Consider the following 6,000-nt stretch of genomic DNA (forward strand, 5'->3'; position numbering starts at 1 on the left):
CCGTTACAAATTGCCCTCATTAACCAAACATCATCTTTTTTAACTTCTTTTATTTTAAGGCGAAAGCCATTTATGGCTCATGAGTGGGGTAAACAGGAAGTGTCACGCTTTAACCATTCCCTACACAATTTACAACCTAATCCATAGCCGTCCAACAAGCCAATCCATACTCCAAAAAGGCACGAACTGTCAATTAAGAAAAATAAGAAAGAAAGTTTGTTTATAGGCACGAATCTAAATTCTAGCCAGGTCCCGCGGTGTCCGAGACGGTAACGATTACAATGCACCACGCACCACGGTACGCCGTTTGCAGCTGAATAAAGGCGCGTATAGCCAATCCAGAGTTGTCTTAGAAACGTACATGAGTGATTATGGCCATATAATTAGAGAGGTCGCAATTTACCGAGGCCATAACTACATTTCCGGTAAACTTACGTCTTACTTGGCATGTTCTGGCGCTATCATGCGGCCCCCACGGGACGACCCCCCCCCCCCCCCCCGCCCCCGGCTTTTTCGCATTGGACAACGCTGGTCCAGCAGATGGCGCCCTAATGCAAGCACAAATGATTTCTCATAATAAGTACTATAACGTAAGTGTTCTGAATTGCCTACTTGAATTTTTTCAAAGCAGTGTTGCAAGACATCAAGTTCTGGGCTCGTCTGCAGCGATTTTTCGCATTAAGGGCAAATATACGAAAAAGCGTCCCCGCGACAGCATATTAGCACTTCATTTGAAAGATTAGGCGACGAACATCCTTTTTTGAAGCGAAAAGCTTCACTAGGCTCGTCAACACCGCGCTTCGCGTGAGCCACACTACAGTTTTGCACAGCTGCGCATGCGCAAAACCGAGCGACGTCACGCGGAGCGCAGGTGGCCGCTGCTGCCGCAGCTGTCGTCGCCGCCACGCGCCGACTCCGTCGTTTGCTTTGATGTTGCGAGGAGGAGCGTGTTTTATGTTGCGGAAGCTGGAGGGCTGGCCACGCTCTTGATAAACCAATCATGTTAAGAGTATAACATCATTGGACACTACCTAATGAGGGCCGGGCCTTCAGGTCTTTAAAACCGGGGCCCGGAGCCGGAAAAGGGGTTCTGGGCTACGGTCAGGTGTTGTGACTCTTCGGCTATGCCGAGTAGGGGCCGCCACTAGTGTTAGCCGGTTCCACCTTTTGTTGTTTTGTCTTTTTGCTGCTAGATATGCCTCTAGCGCATAAACTTATATGCAGTGTAAATTTCTGTATATAAAATTTCAAGTACTCCCTTTATGCCTGCATCTTAACTCATCGCAAGACCGCTTCTGACGGGGCACTCCTGGAGCGGGGAAGATAAAGAACCTGAACTTTACTGGCTCCTTAAGAGAGCATGCGTGAGAAGAGGTTTTGAAGTACGCTTGCTTCATGCATTGATAGCTCGCGGTAGGGACGCCACAAGGATCCTGATCTTCGGTTAGGCAGCGGTCGAAGGAAAGGAAGATTTGAGTGTCAGGTCCTTTAGCCTTGTTCACTGCTGAGGCAAGTTCTCTTTGACTGCTACCCATTTGGAAGTCAGTAAACAAAACTGTGGCAAAGGCTCTATCAATTTCTGCAACCACCGAACTCGTGGCTGCTGCATCAAAGTGCACTTTGCAGTGTTTAAGAGTCGACTAATCCCCATTCAGGGATAGTCGCAGCGTTGCAGGCGCACTTCAATTAATGGTGTCCGCTTTACAAAAGAATGAAAGCATTGTAAATTCAAGAGCTGGGTGGCGACGAGGACGATGCAATGTCGCTTCGTAGGCTACCACATAATATGGGCGGAAGCTTGCTATAAATTCACTCAAACGGGAAACTCATTTCCGGTAAACCTAGAAATACGCTTGACGGAGTTAACCTACGAGGTTTCTAATGTCTTTATGTTTGGATCCTGCCGTCTGAGCTCCTTCAGAAGATTTGCACCGACTCTCTTATGGAGTGTTGAGAAAAGGCGCGTTGTGAAAATGATAAAGAAGATTCTTTGAATTTCTGACTGCAAAATTTTCACTGATGGAGTATTTTGTTGACGGGGATTAGGGTTTTATCACGATAATACAAGCAGAGAGCTCAGCAATAATTTGCCTCGCTGCCTATGTATTCTCTGCGTTGACTGTTTCTCTGGCAAGACGGAGCGTTTGACTTTCCTCTCGGCGAACGAAAACAGACTTGTGAACAGCTGTAGGTAGATGGTTTAATATAGGGCTGACGAAGAATGTTCAGACATTTTTAGCTTTACTTTTGGCGAAAGACTCATTAATCTCGGGACACTTCCAAAGAAAAGTAGGGTACGAACTATCACTTACGACACTTCACCGTTTTTGCACGCCGAAAACTTGGAGCCGTTTTCACTCCCCTCCTGTGCTGGTGGCGCCACCCGCACGGCATAAGCGAATATAGATTATTTTTGTTCCGACTGTGTTCACTAGGTGGCAGTGCTGTTTTACCCACATAAGATTTGGCGCGTATGCTTCCCAAGTTTAACTCATTGTGGATGCTCTTTTTTATGGTTCTCAATAGCCGACGTAGTCTAGGCAAGGGTGTGCGAATATTCGAAATTTTCTAATATCAAATCTAGTATCCTCCTACTCGATTCACTGTACGAATTAAATTGTACACGGTCCAAGCCACCGACGTCTCAAATTCTGATGTTACGAAATGATTCATTAGTCCTTGAAGTAAAGAAATAAGTAAAGTAAACATTGCCGCGACTGGGAGTCGAAACCGCGGGGGTGCGAACTGATCAGTTTCGTAGCACACTGGAGGAGAGCACTATATTATCACAGCAACTGATCATTCGTCGCGTTGAACTACAACAGACTCACGCTGATCGTTGACAATCGTGGTCTTCATCAGCATCTGGTTTATGGGGGCTTAACGAACCAAAGCGACTCGGCTTATGAAGGTCGGTGACGATTACAGACAGCTGGAAAGCACAAGCTTGACTTGAGCATCGCGACCTATAGATATTAAGCCATATCGTTTCATGGCGTAGTATTTGCGACCTCTTTATTCTTTCGTTTCTTTTCTTTTTGCGACTTTTGTCAGCAGCATTTTTAATTACGCTGCCTGCGAGTGACATTGTTTGCCGGTTGTCAGCTCTTTCATCACCAGCGGCCGCTGCCAATAATAAAGGGGCAAAAACAAGCGAAAGCTTACAAAGTACGGCCAAGAAAAAGGATACCAAGGCTGAGAGTCAATATGGACGCGTTTACAAGGGCGATGGCGGGGATCAGCGTGCTGGATTTTGCGGCCTGTGCTGTAATATTTCGTAACCTTGTCATCCTGAACGAGGAAGGTCATGTACCGTATCTGACGTTAATAGCAGTCTTCAAACACAAACGAGAAGGGCAACAAGAAATGCGACTGTGTCTTTATAGTTTTAGTATGATGGTGTACAGAGATTGAACCTGAGAGAAAGACAAACGCTGTCACTTTTTGTTCTTCAGAGGATTCGTGCATCCGGATTCACTTCTGTAGTGCAGTTGAATTTAGGGAAATTCATGGCGTATTGAATAATTTTGGAGAAAGTATTTTATGCCCAACGATCCTTTTCCAAATACTGCAAGCGAAACGATGAAACTCTAACGAACTTCGAACCAACTTCGACAAAACTATTGCTCTTGCACAGGGGAGCCCGTTAGCTGCAAAGCGAATTTCCCGCAAGGTTATTTGCATGAGAAGCGTCTTCCATGGTTTCGATTATTGAGGCGTAGGTTCACCCACCATGAAAGGAGGGAGGGCACAGGCCACCTCATATACGTGTCTCCTCTAGCAGCTGCGAGTGTTTTATGCCAAATTTATTTTTGATAACAAGTGCTGCAGACGCCGACGGCGACCAGCCACGACCTTGGGAGTGAGCCCTAACAGCTCTCGCTGTAGAAGCGCATCTGATATCATCATAATAAAAATTGTGGCTGCGAATAGCCGCATTTGGTGATGATGTAGAATTACGAGCGTTTCATTCCATTGCTGGCTGGTATAACGCTGAAGCCGCCCGGCCTGGTGCTGAGCCATTCAGTCGTCCCGCTGCCGATCGAGCGTCACCAAAACGGAATCAACATCTGGCGGCTAATACCATTCTTGAATGAGTACATCTCCTGTAGCTCAGTCCTTGTTCTTAAACGTTTCATTTTCTGAAACTTTAATTTCCATGAGGCATTAATTTCCAGTAGGAGAGGTTTCAAGAGAATAGAGAGGAAGAGAGAATTTGTCCTCCACATGCAGCCGGCTACAAGACCCGAGTCGGATTGGTTATAAGTGGTATACAGCTATGTCGCAGCAGTGGTTGTGGTTTCCCTGCGTCAAAAGTTATCTGAGTAGAGTCAGCACTAGCCATACGTATTGTCACCTTCTGCCGCGTCAGAATGCACGTGTTCATCTGCTGGTATTGTGGCACTACAACAGTGTTGGTTAGGCGGTAGCAAATGTTAATTGTTTAATTCGTCGATTGGTTTTTCATGTACATGGTTGTGACCAAGTACTACACGAGGGGGGTGAACCCTGTTCTGGTGAGAGAGCGCGGTCTCGGCTCTTGTCACCGAGATCAGGGCGTACCCAATGCCTGATTATGCAATTCTATCACACGCGAAGTGTTTTTTTAAACTGGTGAAAAATTCTGCGGTACCAGGATACTAAGCCCAGTCCTCTTTCATGCGAGGCGAATGCTCTAGTTCTAAGCCACCGCCCCCCCCCCCTTCTAACCGATGGCTCGGTAACAGACTGGATTCCAAGGGAAGGGAAGTGTTGCAGGGGGCAGGAAGTTAGGTGGGCGGATGAAACTAAGAAGTCCTCTGCAGCAGTTTTTTACGCAGGTAATAGAGAATTCAAACGCAGTTTACGATGCAATCTCCACTATAGCGAAGTGATAAAATCTGTAGTGAGGCAGTTACCTTAACTGGCGTGACTAGCCCGTGCCCTCCAACTGGCGTCCCTGGTATAAAATTATATTTGTTGTTTCCCAGAAGATTTTCATTTATTTTGATGCACTGCTTTGATTAACTATACATTACAACAAAGCTCTATTTGGGCGGGTGTGCGGTGTCTTCAGAACACAGCAGTTTTGTCTGCATGAATTCTCTTTTTCTGTGTACCATACCCCCGAAGGTTTGGTTTCATGAATTACATTACTATTACCACTTCCATTTATGAAACACATCAGCAGGCCCATTCGGCGGATTTGTAGTCAATAATCAATGGTTAGATGAACTCGACAGAATTCGTCTCGAGGCATCATTCGAGGGAAAGAGTGGATTTTAAGAAAGAAAGGCACGGCTGGTCCTTTACTCTTTTCTACTATGTTTTTTCACTTGCGCCCCTTAAAAAGGGATTTCAGTCGACTTCTGTAGAGCTCGTGTAAACAATGCTATAGCTAGTAGATAAAATGAGACACCGAAGATTGCTTAACATAGTCCGTGAGTAATTTCATTCAAGGCCATTTAAATCACAGCAATCCCTTCGGTGTTCCCTATGGGATGCTGATGACGTCACACAGGTTACTTCTTTTCAATCCCATTCAGAATCCATGTATTTTCGCAGTGTTTAAACAAATAAAACATAATTTGGCAGTGCCTAGAAGCACGGGGAATTTACATCGACGACTAGCTGCCGCTATGCGGCCAATCGCTGTACAGCGGTAGACCCGACCGAGCAGACGGGACCGGCCAGGGGCGGGCAAGCACGCACTCGCTAACGAACAGTCCTCCCGCGCTGGAGACCCTCTGCCGAGATGAGCCAGGGAATGGGACGAGCCGGCATGGAACGAGCCTGGCGGGGAATAGATACGCGACTCCCAGCTGGCGGTCTCGCAATCAATAAAACGTGACCACGGCTAACGGGTCCACTAGGCCGGAAGAAATTGGGTCCATATCTCACCCTGAGGCGATGCCCGTGGAGCGAGCGGCAAACTGGCCGGCTGACTGAATTAGATTATCTCTTCTGCGGCGACATGCCTGCCTTGTGCCTTTTCTCCTAGCTGTCCCGAAATCATTAGGG

The sequence above is a fragment of the Amblyomma mixtum genome, chromosome 6 (genome assembly GCF_055824585.1).
Source record: "Amblyomma mixtum isolate Tamu chromosome 6, ASM5582458v1, whole genome shotgun sequence".
In the NCBI taxonomy this organism is placed as follows: domain Eukaryota; kingdom Metazoa; phylum Arthropoda; class Arachnida; order Ixodida; family Ixodidae; genus Amblyomma; species Amblyomma mixtum.